Below are 14,702 nucleotides of genomic sequence, written 5' to 3'. Positions count from 1 at the left end.
GCAATCTTGTGCTGGAGCCGGTCCAAAAAGTATTTAAATGCAACAAACATTCTTTCTTCCCTTTTTTTCCCTTCTCATCTAACATGACTTTTTAATCTTAATAATTCCACAAAGGATTTTTCACCTACTTTGAACATTCTAATCATAATGATTTCTCAAGAACTCTTACCGATCTGACTTTTGCTTGTTCATCTTGTTATTTTTGTTGAAAAATAAATGTGGTGCATTTTAAACGAGAAGGGGGTGTCATTTTGTTTTTACTCCTTTTTTTGTTATTATTTTGTTTGGGGCAAAGAAATTTAATTTTACTTAAACTTCTTTTCCCCTACAGAAGTGAAGAGGAGGGTGTATTCCAACAAAGCTGGGAAAGTTGCTTTTTGGCATTTGTTCAAATCACATTTACATCTTTCCACATACTCCTGATTCAAGCCCTTATTAACATTTCCATTCACATGTTTTCATTTCTATAATTTTCAAGTTACAAATAAAATAAATTATGAATAATAATAATTTATGGATACATTGCTCGTCGTATAATCAAAATAAAATATACTTATCAAAATACCTTTGGAAATGCACTTTCAGAATATATATGGGATGTATAGTTATCTCCCAACTAAAAAATAGGAAATTGTAAACCAGCAACAGATGGGAACTACAGCATTTATATAAATATCAAATATTGCTTTTTCTGCTTATCAAAAAGGTTGTTTGATCTATTGTCTGTTCTTTTGTTCCAGTTCGTTTGACTTGTTGTTCTTGTGGTCTCAACCAATATGTTGTTTTTATACCCCATTGTAATACCGCTTCCTATTTTTCTCTATATCTTTCTAAACACCGTCTCACACCATTTTTTTTTACATAGGCATAACCACTTATCAAGGTCCAGAGACCACTCAAGGATAAGGGTTAAAAGTGTACAATAGCCAATTGGACAATATAGCAATCGTTAGTAATGGAAATTCGGTAAATTTGTTAACAAGTGGAACGACTCATCAAAAACTTGTTTACGTTGAACTTGAAGACAACCATATTGTAGTGAGCTGGTTATTCTCTATCTCTACAAATCTACGATCAAACCATAGGTTGGTGAATCTCTGTCCCATGTGAGAGTTCTTGATAAGGTGCAGAAACAGATTTGCAATTTAATTGGCCCTCTCAACCTTTCTTCTTCTCTGCAACCTCTCTCTTACAAATGTAATGTTGCTAGTCTCAGTCTTTTCTATAAATACTATTATGGTATAAGTACTTCAGAATTGTTTGATCTATTCTCTGCTTCTTTCGTTTGTTCGAACATGTTTTCCCACACATATACACACCCGCACATACGCACACACACACGCACGCACGCATATACACAGCCTCATACGCACACACACACACGCTAACGTACACACATATACGCACGCATACAAGTACGCACACATGCGAAACGTCACTTCCTTTAGAGTGAAAGCCAGACATGCGCAGTCAGAACACTGACCCCAGTATAAAAGTCAACAAAACCTGTCAACTTCCTCTTTTTGCGTCTGGATCAGCGTTCGACCTGCTTAGTCGACGAACCGACCGCATGTTCTAACGTCACTTTCCCTGCTACTGTAATGTGGGGCAAGCGCAAGCACGCTTAATACGCTTTCCCTCTCCATGAACTGGATTGACTTACTCTCTCTATCTCCCCTTCGCTTTGGCCCATCGACACAGACATGTGTGCGACTTTCTACTGAGTTTAACCCCTTCTTTCTACAGCCGGCTTGCCACTTCGCATTTCTCTATTCCTTCCACGCGCGTAGTCGTCAACGGCTGAATGAACACGTGTACACGAAGACCATCATTTCTAAACAGAAAATAAACGACATGTTTATTTTATTCCAACATTTGAGTTCTGTGTTTTATTCATTCAATTCGTTTCATTATTTTTTCTTGTAGCGAGTTAGGGTATTTTATATCCTGGTCCGCAACACGTTTCAGTTCGTTTGACTTGTTCTTGTGGTCTCAACCAATATGTTGTTTTTATACCCCATTGTAATACCGCTTCCTATTTAAAAACTTTTTTTACATAAGCATCGCCACTTATCAAGGCCCACAGGCCACTCGAGGATAAGGGTTAAAGAGTGTACAGTAGTCAGTTGGACAATATACTAATCGTTAGTAGTGAAAATTTGGTAACTTTGTTGACTTAAGTGGAACGGCTCATCAAGAACTTGTTTACGTTGGGCTTGAAGACAACCATATTGTAGTCAGCTCGAAAGCAGGCAAACGGAAGACAAATTTATCGAACTTCCATTACTATCGATTACTATATTGTCCTTTTGACTACTCTACACTCTTTAACTCTTATCCTTGGGTGGCCTATCGGCCTTGATAAGTGGTGACGCCTATGTAAAAAAAAAAAAAAAAAGATGGCGTCCAGGGAAAATAACTCGAAACCTGTTTCTAAAAAAAAAAATCAATGTCGGTAATAATAATTCAGAATAAATTAAATTAAATATATAAGCAATATAGATCAACTTTAAATAACAATCTTAAATAGAACATTTAAAACAATCATCTCGCTATAAACAGTAACTTACATAAAGCTATTTAGTAAAATCAATTTTTTAATGTAATATGAAAATGAGGTTACTTCCTGAGCATATATTTTGCAAGAATCATACTATGTATAGAAATAAATGAATTAAAGTTTATGCAAGTACGTTTTCAGTATGAAAATTAATTAGGAAAGTAATGGACCATTTATATATATTACTCAAATTATGAACAGACAGACAAACAAACAGACAGGAATACGAATTTATATATATATAATGCCAAGAGAGAGTCTATTTCTGAAATTGTTATCAGAATGATTTTGGCATATTATTTTTTCAATTACAAATAATATTGGGCAAAAAAACACACTAATCAGAATGCACATTAATCAACCAATAACAATCTCCATAGTGCAATTTACTAGTTTATGGTCACAAATTATTTTTGTTTTAGTATATAAAAAATAGCAGTTATAGCTTAGTATACACGTTACATCCCTTTGATTAAAATGTTCAAATTTAGACATTTTACGTATCCATTTCCCCCCCCCCCAAACAAGGCATGTTGCCACTTGGACGTAAAGAGATACTATTTGTGATCATGTCTAAGAAAAGTTGAGTACCAAGATGTTTTTTCACATTACATTTAAACTTCTGTATATCAGTAAAGTCAAGGAAGCAAGAAACGGGTGAATTTTAAAGTTTATCAGTCCGAGAGAAGAAACTATTAGAGCTGAATGTAAGAACCTCAACTGTGAAGGGGTCGGATTTTGTTGCTTGTCAGGTTAGTTGGGAGTATGCATGTTGAGGGAGAACAAGTGATATAAGTTCATCAGAGCACATTCCATTAAAGTACTTGTAAAACAGGCACAGAGATGTAACATTGCAGTGATGGGACAGAGGGTAAAGCTTGGCCGATAGTACGAGAGCTATTAGATTTTTCAACCCTGTCTAAGAGGGAGAGACTCATGGGAGATTCACCAGTCCAGATGTGGCAACAATTTTCTATGAGCAGTTGGTCCGAGAGCAAGAGCTATGTAAGATCATTGCAGAGATCCAGATAATGGGACTAGAAGAAAAACCTCAGCTGCAAAAAGTGCAAACTATGAGAGCTACCAGGAGCACAAAACAAAACACTGCATTGGAAACGGAAGCTTCAAAATCAGCTGAATGTTTGCAGAAAGGAATCGTCTCAGATTTGCTAAAAGAATAAAAAAGGAACAGAACAAGAATATGGCAAAAACTGATGTACACATTCCCAACAAACCTACTTAGCAACAAAATTACACGCCATCTCTGCTGAGGTCCCTAAATGCCAAAAAGCTTTCTACTCTATTAGTTTTTCCCCCTCGGACAGCTAGGCTTTGGAATTCCCTTCCTGCTACCTGCTTTCCTAACTGTACTTATATGCAGAAGTTTAAATGTAATCTAAACCAACATCTTGTTAATCTTTCCTAGTCATGGTCCCAAATAATAGCCCTTTATGTCCAAGTGGCGATATGTCTTGTTAGAGGTGAACGTGATTAAGAAAAAAAAAAAAATGAAAACAAATGTTTTAAACAAAATGCACAGTTGTTCTACCAAAATTTGATAAGGGATACAACTACGGTAGAAAAATAGTAAAAAAAGCAAGGGCTGGATGATTACTGGAGATGGAATGATGAAACAAAAGCTAAATGGATTTCAAAATTACAAAAAGTCTGGCATAGACAACCTACCCAATTTCTAGCTTAAGCAACTAACAGCACTTCATAGTCATTATAGTAGTTGCTTCACCAGACTATTGAAGGGTGAAGAGGTCACAGCAGCATGGCTGTTAGGTGATACAGCCCTCATACTCAAAGTGAGTGGAACATAATACCCTAGTAAGTACAGACCCATCTGCTGTCTCACTACAATTTACAAGCTATTCACTAGCCTGGTTGCAGACAGCATCTATCAACATCTCTCATACCTGGAAAAAAACAACAAGCGAGCTGCATCAATCCCCTAATGCCGAAACAAAGAATTCAACATCCAAAATAAAACAACACTATAAACAATAACACTGTTTATTATTTTGGATAATAGATATACACTTCGCCAACGATGGCTGGCTTGCAGAAATTAGGTGATTTCCTGGCCAGACTGAGACACACAAGCTTCATTAACAAAGCCCCTTATTTAAAGCCTCAAGCAACCTAAGCAAATAAATATTTATTTTTTCTAACAAAGAGAATATCTCTTGGGTCGTCTGACTCTGCACAGAGACATTTTCAGTTCTCTGTGCCCTCCTCTCCTCATGACCAAACATCCAACAACTGTACCATCCACCATTCACATGCATCAACCAAGCATGCTGCACGTGTTTACAAATCTATTATATAAAAGACAAAATATGTGCAAATGTTTGTGTATGTCCACGAAAGACTTTTTGGGTGGGGGTTCTCGTGTCGGTTAGATTCCAAGAGAAGTCTCCTTATACTTCCTACATCATATCTCAGATTTGCAAATGGACATTGTCTCTATCTTTATTTTGATCGAGTTTAAAAAAATTCCCTCGTTTTTAGTGTTTGTTTGTCTTTCTCGTATAAATAAAGCGAAACTAATCGAAGCAAACACAAGTGCCTCCTAGCCGAGACATTTTGAAGTCAATTACGTTTGATCAATGTGGGGGGAAACCCTTCATATCAGACAATTGCTATTTATTTGGACACTGCCAGAGTTCTTCCTTTTTGGGGGAGCTAGTTTTCCCCAACATCGTGAGGAAACAAATAAATAAAACAACAGAAGGCAGCAAGCTTAACTGGCATCCAACCAGACTTAAAAAGCAACATTCATTTCTGCGTGTGTGTGATCTTAACTTAATTATCGACTCATTGATTTTGCTATTCGCTATGGTGTAATGGTTAATGAGAAAGGCTAATTACCCTACGTTTTCGAGTTTGATCCCGCCTATCTATCTTTTTTTTATTTTTTATTTCGTCTTTTGTCACCCGGGCAAAAATTAATTATCAACTCTTTTTTTCACGTTGTTTTCATCCTTCGCAGTACGGGTTCCAGCCTGCTTGCCTACTACCACTTTTTTTTTTTAACACCTCCAAACACCAGGGCAACACCGGCCAACTCTGCTAGTCTCCTATATATATATGAAAGGCAAAATGTGTGTGTGTATATGTATGTATGTATGTTCGCTTTTTGTGTATGTCCGCAAAAGGCTTTTTTCCAAGAAGTGATCAGTCGGCTCACTCCTTCTGTAAACTTTTTATATCACGTCTAAATGATAATATCTAAGAGTTACGAACAGGGGTCGTGTGTGTATTTAATTTGCCCGACTTTTACCAGCTTGCCACGTCTTGAAAAGCGAATGATCTAGCTTGCAGCGCAAAACTAGGTCAGATATCACGCCACTTCCTCGCACCTGTTTATTTTGTTTTATAACCCTTCACATAACGCCCTTATCAGTTCCTCTCCATCGTGGCTGAGATGGTTAGGTGTCTGGCTTTTTTCCCTTTCGTTTCCACCTTCGCGTCAAGGCTTCAGGGTTCAATCCCACCTTCCTGCTAAAACTTTTTTTAAACACACACACCTCCAAACACCAGCCCCCCCCCCCGCTAGTCTATAATATAAAAGCAAAAATATGTGTGTTTGTGCGCATTTTTTTTGTATGTCTGGTAAAGGCTTTTGAAGGGGGGCGTTCGGGGGGGGAGTCACTAATTCTTATAACTTTTTATATACTTTCTAGATTATAATATCTCCGATTTACGAAATGAAGTCGTGTCTATCTTTTATTTCAGCGACTTTTATGTTACAAAATTTGCGCTGTGATTTCATTTCTCCATGGCGTGATGTTTGATTTAGAAAACTACACGTTGACGTTTGTTTAACCACCTGCTTTTTTAAACGTTTAATTTCAACCATTATCACTTCTCAGCCCTCGTAGTGTTGTGGTAAGTTATCAGGCTATTCGCCTTAAGGTTTCAGGTGCGAGCCTACTTCCCTACCAAAACTTTTTTTTTTCTTTTACACTGACAAACACCTGGGCACCCCCACTAGTAGTAAATAAATGAAAAAAAAAAAATTAATTCAATAATTTAGTTGCATGAAAAAAAAAAAATTAATTCAATAATTTAGTTGCATGAAAAAAAAAAATTAATTCAATACTTTAGTTGCATGAAAAAAAAAAATTAATTCAATAATTTAGTTGCATGAAAAAAAAAATTAATTCAATAATTTAGTTGCATGAAAAAAAAAAATTAATTCAATAATTTAGTTGCATGAAAAAAAAAATTAATTCAATAATTTAGTTGCATGAAAAAACAAAAACAAAAGTAAATTTTAAAAAAACCCAGAAAAATGTGAAAAACCAATATGAAACTGAGCCTAGAATTGGCAAAATACAAAGTTGGTCCAACTGTATCAGCTAACATTTCAGTTTCCGTTTATGAATGCGTAAATCGAAATACCAAATTAATTGATACACTTGCAGAATCAGTATGCCATTCAGAAACTAATAAATGATATTACGAAGGAAACGCAGAATTTAAATTTTACCACCACCAAATTGTACTTTGAAGTCACCATTCAAAAAAAGCACCTGCATAGGAAATCTTTCTTACTCTTGGGGCTTGTCAATCCAACTGGTCTATGCATGGTTCAACAAGTGAATGAGGGGGTTGTTTATATTTGTGTGTCAGTTGCACGCTAATTTCTGTCACGTGCGGGTGTGCCACCTTCTTGCATCAAAACAATTCTAGCGGTAAAGAATAAAGAATTGGAGATATGGTCTACATAATCTAAGGACCTTATCGTGATAAACCCTAGGAGTAAATGATACTTAAACCCTTGCAGAGTTAAGGGAGAGGGTTCTGGTGACAACCTTACAGATAACAATGAACTCTTCCATGTACTATAATGACTGGGAAAATATACCTCTCTTAATTATGCAACAGTTATGCACATGTGGCAGTTGGCCTGACGTATAACCACTTCTCTTTATTTGTTGTATTTATTTTTCTATTCAATATATTTTGTTTCCACTAATTACCGAGTTGTGTCTTTCTTCCGAACATTTACTGGTCCACAACAGTAATTAAATTAGTTTTTCTAATATAATTTTGAAAAAATTTTGTTTTATTTTCGAGGGGAGGGGGGGGTACAATTTTGTAGAACTTTTTATATACTCCTTAGATTATAATATCTATGATTTATGAAAGGAGGTCATCTCTATCTTTTATTTGAACAACTTTTATGCTACAAGATTTGTTATTTCTTGCTGTCGTGTGTTCGTTCATGTTTTTTGTATATAAAAGCGATGTTTTCAGCCTTTCATGCCAGCACGTCCATTAAGCAATCAGCTTTGATCCATCTGGGGGAAACCTGTCATATCAGACAATTGCTATTCATTTGGACACTCCCCTTTTTGTAGGGAGCTGGTTTTCTCAAACATCTTGGGGAAGCAAACAAATAGGGAAGCTGGCTTGAAGCCAGAATTAACTGCATGACTTTATTTCTCTATGCCGTGATGTTTGACCTAGAAAACTAGACGTTCATTTAACCACCTGCGCTTTTTAAGCGTTTAATTTCAACGATTCTCACTTCTATGCCCTCTTAGCGTTGCAGTAAGATATCCCGCTTTCTTTTCCACCTTCGCCTCAAGGTTTCGGGTTCGAGCCTACCTACCTCCCAAAACTTTTTTTTTTTTTGCTACACATACACCGACAAACATCCGGGCAATCCCGGGCACCCACGCTAGTAATGAATAAATAAAAAATATATTAATTTAATGCATCAGTCACATGTTAAAAAAAAAAAAAAAAAAAAAAGAAAGGCAGACACACATGAAATTATTTTATAATTTTATTAATATATAGATTCACCAAATATGTTGAGAAAGAGTAAGAAGCAGACAAACAAATGAAAATGAAAGATGATCGCAGCAGCTTTTGATGAACAAGATGGAAATAGGAAAATAAAATTATTTGAAAGAAACATGATTAATAAACAAAATACTTTCATAGGAGCTTTTGCCAAAAAAAATAAAGATTTCAAGAGTTTTGGGGTATTTTTTTTTTGTTTTTATTTTCGTCCAGAATTTCCCCTATATTTTAATATTCAAAAATGTACATACCTATGACAAAATAAAAATATCATATTCCCAAAATCACGTAAATTGATGAAGTAGTTTCATAAGAATATCAAATTTTATGAGTATCCGAGGAATGACTGTTTCGCTCACCATTTTGAAAAAAACAAAACAAAAAAAAAAAAGCTAGAAGCAAAGGGAGATGATTCAATAATTCAAATTTGCAAGATTTATGTCATAATGTTTATATGATTAATTGCTTTAAAATGATTTCCTTTATAAAAATAAAACTATTTGATCAATTCACATGATTTTTGGAACGTGATATTTTTGTTTCGTCACAGGTACGCACATCATAGAGATTTTTCTTTACTTTTGTTTTCAGTGTAGAAGGAATTCTGGACAAAAATCCTTTTTTTTTTTAATATTAAGTTAAAAAATGTCAATTATTTAAAATTTGGATTCACAAATGCAAAATTTATGAAAATATATATTTAGCTAAATTTATTTGAAAAATGTTTAAAAGAAAAAAAAACATTTCATCGAATGAAATTTTAAGAGATAATAACACGAGATAAACATTGATATTCTACAAGCACAAACTTATGAAATGATTTGTGTCAACAAATGATCATATCTTTTACAGCTAATTTTTACTTCAATTAAAATTTAATTTTTGTAATTTTTTGTTGGATAAAAAAAAATCTATTGAAACAATCTTCAAAGAATTTCTTTAAAAGTTGGCACTTGGGTTACAGGACTCGTTAAATTTTGAGGAATTTGATTTAATTTGTACTGATGCTAAATTTGTGTGTAAAGGTGGAAAATTCCAGGTATGCTTAGTTGAAGTCGGAAAAATAAATTTTCCGTCAATAAATTAGATGTTATAGCAATGTGTACACAAAGTTGTGTCCTAGCAGGATATTGATGAAGCAAAGAAGATAAATTTTCTCTTGAAAGTTTGTCATCAGAGTGAACGAATGCTTCTTTTTTGGCTCCAATACCTTTACAGCAGTTAAAAGGAAGGGAAAAATATATAGTTAATCTTTCTGTAAAAAGTAAAACCAAATACCAGAGCAAATAATGGAGTTATTTGTTGTTCTTTTTGTTTCCATTATTACAGACAAAAAGAAAAGGAAGAAAATATCACCATTTTTACAGCTATTCCTGTTACTAGTACAGAAACATGGTTCATCTCTCTGCTTTTTTTAAAATAATCTATTATATAAAAAGGGCAGTGGTCAGATAGCCAAGAAATATCCTAAAAATGCACATAAAAATATATGGCCCAAACCCTAAGGGTCGAAAAAAAAATACTGGGTCAAATCTTTCTACCATGAAAAAAATAACTTGGTCAAACTCTCCAGAGTAAAAAAAAAATTGAGGCTAAAATATCTGTCGGACAAAATCTAGATTTAACATTTTAAATAAGGTTTGCATAAATTAAGACAAAAGAAAAAAAACAACTTAAAGCAGATTTTCTCCTGTAAAAGAATTCCAGCTTCACGACTAATAACTAGGATCGTGACAACAGAATATTCTTTTCATTCTTTTGACTTTTAAGTATATATCCGACACAGTAAGACACAGTAAATCAACCAAGAACCACATCAGTCTGTATAAAAACATATAAGATATTAACAAATATATACTCAAGAGTCATTTTTTAAAGCGTTTATTTACTTTGAAACGCAGGTAGTGTTGAGTCTTAAGTTAGAACAACAAAGAAATGGCAGACATAGGACAGTCGTCTGAGAAGTTTCAATAATCGCTCAAAAAAAAAAAAAAAAAAAAAAATTTAAACAAAATACTGATAGAAATTCACTCAATAAATGTTACTGTGACATTTATTGGGTGAATTTCTATCAATATTTTGTTTAATTTTCTTTATTTTTGAGCGATTATCGGAATTCCAAATAGTTATCACAAAACTACTATTTTGTTTGTTCTAATAAATAACCTGATACTATCTTTGTTAGAAAGTAAATAAATGCTTTAAAGTAAGTTAAAACATAAAATATCATGCGAGTATGTAGAAGAGGAACTTGCCTTTTTATTAACATTTATTTGTTATATATATTTTTTTTACCACTTTTTCGTTTTGTTGTCTACTGCAAAATGGCCTAAATTTATATTAGTATTCTAATTAATATCAACATATTCATACTGTCTAGCTGAAACCACTATCAATAATTTCCCCACTCTTTATATGTGCCTAAACCTAAACGTAGATTCCATGAACAAAGTTTCTTTCTTAAAACTGCCCGCATGTGGAACTCTCTTCCTCTTCCCTGCTTTCCAGCTGACTACAACATGGTCATCTTCAAGTCCAACGTAAACAAGTTCTTGCTCCCTTAAGTAATCCAATTTACCAAATTTCCACTACCAACGAATACTACGATATTGTCCCATTGACTACTGTACACTCATTAACCCTGATCCTCGAGTGGCTTCCAGGCTTTGATCCTGAAGGCCATAGAAGCTGGTGTGTTATTGAAACATGCTTCTCTCCTCACAAAGTTTTCCAATCATTGTGAAAAGAGAAATGCTTTCAATCAGCTTGCAAAACTTTGTCGGTTTGCGAAGCATTAAAAAATGCTGGAGATCAGTCTTCTGCATTTAAATACAGACAAATAATCTCCTTTGTGTCATCAGTAAACTGTTTGAATCTGTGATAAATCAAGATGTTGTCAACCACCGTATCAAACACAGTGACAACCAATATGAATTTCATCCTGCAAAATCAATGGCTAACCTGCTGACTGTAACGTTGCATAGGATCAGTGAATCTCTTGATAGGAGTCGAAGACTTTGTTTTTAGGGCAGTAGCTTTGGACATATCAAAAGCCCTTGATAGGATCTTACATAAAGGGTTGCTACAAGAACTTGCTCACTATGAAATATCTGACGAATGTTTTCTCAACAATGAAATTCTTTTCTCTCTGATGAATCTATAAAAGTAGTTTCTAATGCGGAAAGTCGCCAGCATACCTTAAGGGTCTTTTCTGAACCCAACCCTCTTCCTGATATTTATTATTGGTCTTCCAAATCATATTTTAAGATCAATCATTTGCTGACATACATCCAGGGATACAACAGTCTATGGCATCACTTTGAAGAGCATCAATGATCAAGATTTTGCTGATTCTTTTTTTTCCACTTGGAAGTATATAGTGCAATTGGATAAAAAAAAAATATCTTGTTACTTTCAACACCTCTAAAACCAAATTTCTCTCCTTTTACTACCAATGCTCAGATCCTTGTTTTACTCCAGTTTAAATGAGTGACTCTCCTTGAGGAAACCCCTGGCTTTGACAAACTTCTAGAACTGACTTTCACTCCAGATCTAAAATGGAAGACATATACAATCTGTTTCTAAGATTCCTGGAAAAATAGTTGCATCATCCTACAACTCCAGAAAGTCTTGTTACTACAATTGCAAAGAACTTTCCCTTTTCCCTCTGTATGTCTAACATCAAACAGAATTTCCATAAAGAGTTTCTTTTCAAGAATTTCCCCTTTGTAGAACACATTACGATGGGACGTTTCACGCAAGTGGATTTTTACTTTCATTATTAAAAAAAACAAAAAAACAAATCATGTATTTTCTATTTCATTAAAAAAATTATCAACTGCTACTTTACTCATACTAATTAGAAACTATATATCAGTGCCTAATCACATTGACAAACCAATTCCTGTTAGATCACCAAAGTTAAGCAACGTTGAACCTGGGCAGTACTAAAATGGGTGACCATTTGGGAATTCCAGGTGCTGTATGTGCTCTTTGCTTATCTTGGCATTTTTTCCAGGTATCCTAGACTTCTCCTTATCACTTGACCAAGCAGTGCCGATTCAGGTTAGGTATGGTTGAGATTGCTCAACCCTTGCCTCACAATTTTATGAGCAGCTAAATTGTCTTTTGAGATTGAGTGGAGGCTTTCAGTGGCATTCACCTAATGCGTGTTGAAACAGTTCACTCCAAAGAAAGTAATATCAAAGGAATATTAATTTACAAGCCAGATGTATATCTCTGTCAGAAAAAAATGATGATGTTATGTTTTGGCAGTTCATGCAGAGAGATGTTGATGTCCTATTACATACAGTATACATACTGGTATTCCCAAATGGTCACCCATCTCGTTCTGACCATGTTCAACGTTGCTTAATTTTTGTGATTTAACAAGAACAGGTCTGCAGTTCTAAATTTTTTAGATGAGATATGAAGGTTTGTATTGTTTTGATTGTTGGGACAATTATTCTCATCTTCTGTGTTATTGGCACAGCGTTTCAGTTGATGAACGACCGTCATCAAGGTATAAACTCCATGTTTTTTTTCAACTAAGGAAAAGGGGGGTTAGCTCTGTATTGCAAGAAATCAGACCTTGGGTTTGAGGGTGTATCCATAAATTAAAAGAAAAAGTCAATTTTTAGGGATCACTAAGGTAGTTTTTACGAAACCATGGATCTTATGTGTGTTTTCATTTTTTTCTAGAAAACACATGCAAGGGGGACAACTCTAAGAAGAAAAAAGAGGGGTTTCATGAAATTGTTCATTCAGGATTCAAACCCGTGTCTGAGATAGAGGGACTACCAATTGTGGATGTCAGCTTTACCACATGGCTAACGAGTCCAATAGACAGAGAAAACTGGATTTGCACAAATATCTCCACTCTTCAGCTCTGCAATAAATGAACATAAAATAAACGCAGATAAAGATTCTTTTATGCAAATTCGGCTTTCACTAATTTAGCCAACAACTGCGACTGATATTGTTCTTAAGGCACAGGTTTAAATCCTGCAAGAATCGCATTTTTTTCTTTGTGATTTTTTGTTTATTCACAACCCTGTGGGTTAAATTAACCATTTATTTGAAAGTATTACTCATACAGACATAGCTTAAAAAAAGAAAAAAAAAGAAGTGAGATACATAATATAAAGTTTAGATGAAGCTAAAGTGAAAGATTTTCTAATAAAAAAAGGTAAAAAATGGAGAAAAAAAAAAATTAAAAATGGAAAAAAAGCAGCTAATTAATTTTATAGCGAAAAACCTGTTATTTACTGTCACTGTTCAGGTGAAGTGCTCGGAGAGAAATAATTAAAAATATTATCATATTTACAGTTAAAAAAAAAAGGTTTGAAAAAATCGTTTTAATTTTTCCTTATTTTATTTTTCATTTCAATAAATATTTGATTAATAGTAAATAACAAAATAATGTCATGTATATTTAGCAAAATTACATATAGGTGAGAATCACCCACAATCTGGGCTGATAGTTTTATTGATACAAAAAAAGTGGACTGTTCAGTTGTAATGAATAAAAATTGTGTTCATTCAATTTTAAGTGATAAGAAGCTATTTATCTTTTACATTTTTTTTTTTTTTAATTTAATAGGAATTACAAAAATTGAAATAATTCTTTTGTTTTTCAACAATTAGCAATAAATTAAAATGGCTGACTTTATACAAAATAACTGAAATGCATTCTGGTGGATATACTTTTATAATTACATTATTAAGTATAATTATCAAAATAAAAATTGTTTTAGTTTACAATATTTCAATTTTGGGATCCTCTCCAGAATTCCCCCTATATTAAAAAACTAAATATAAAGAAAAATCTGTATGATGTACATAACTATTTCAAAAATCATGTAAATTGATCAAATAGTTATATTTTCATAAAGAAAATCATTTTTAAATGATTAATAGGAATTCGTAGACATTACAACATAAATCTAGTAAATATGAACTTGATCAATTTTGGTGATTTTTGGAATATGATATTTTTGTTTTGTTACGAGTACGCACATTATACAGATTTTTCTTTAGTTTTGTTAATGTGAGGGAATTCTGGACAAGAACCCACTTTTGATTTCAATAACTATTCGATCAAAAATAAATAAATACAAATTATAATTCAATACATAAGTTATATTGACATGAATATACAAACATGCAAACTTGTCTTTAATTTTCACAGTGTAGAGATCAATCATATACACAGAAAAAAAAAAATAAAACAAACACTTTAATACAAAATGATTCAACTTCAATGAGATATCATTAAACGAATCAACCAATTATTTCTCTAAAAGAATAAAACATA

This window comes from Euprymna scolopes, chromosome 16 (genome assembly GCF_053919585.1).
Source record: "Euprymna scolopes isolate OS-2025 chromosome 16, ASM5391958v1, whole genome shotgun sequence".
NCBI lineage: Eukaryota > Metazoa > Mollusca > Cephalopoda > Sepiida > Sepiolidae > Euprymna > Euprymna scolopes.
This window is presented reverse-complemented; position numbering follows the sequence as displayed.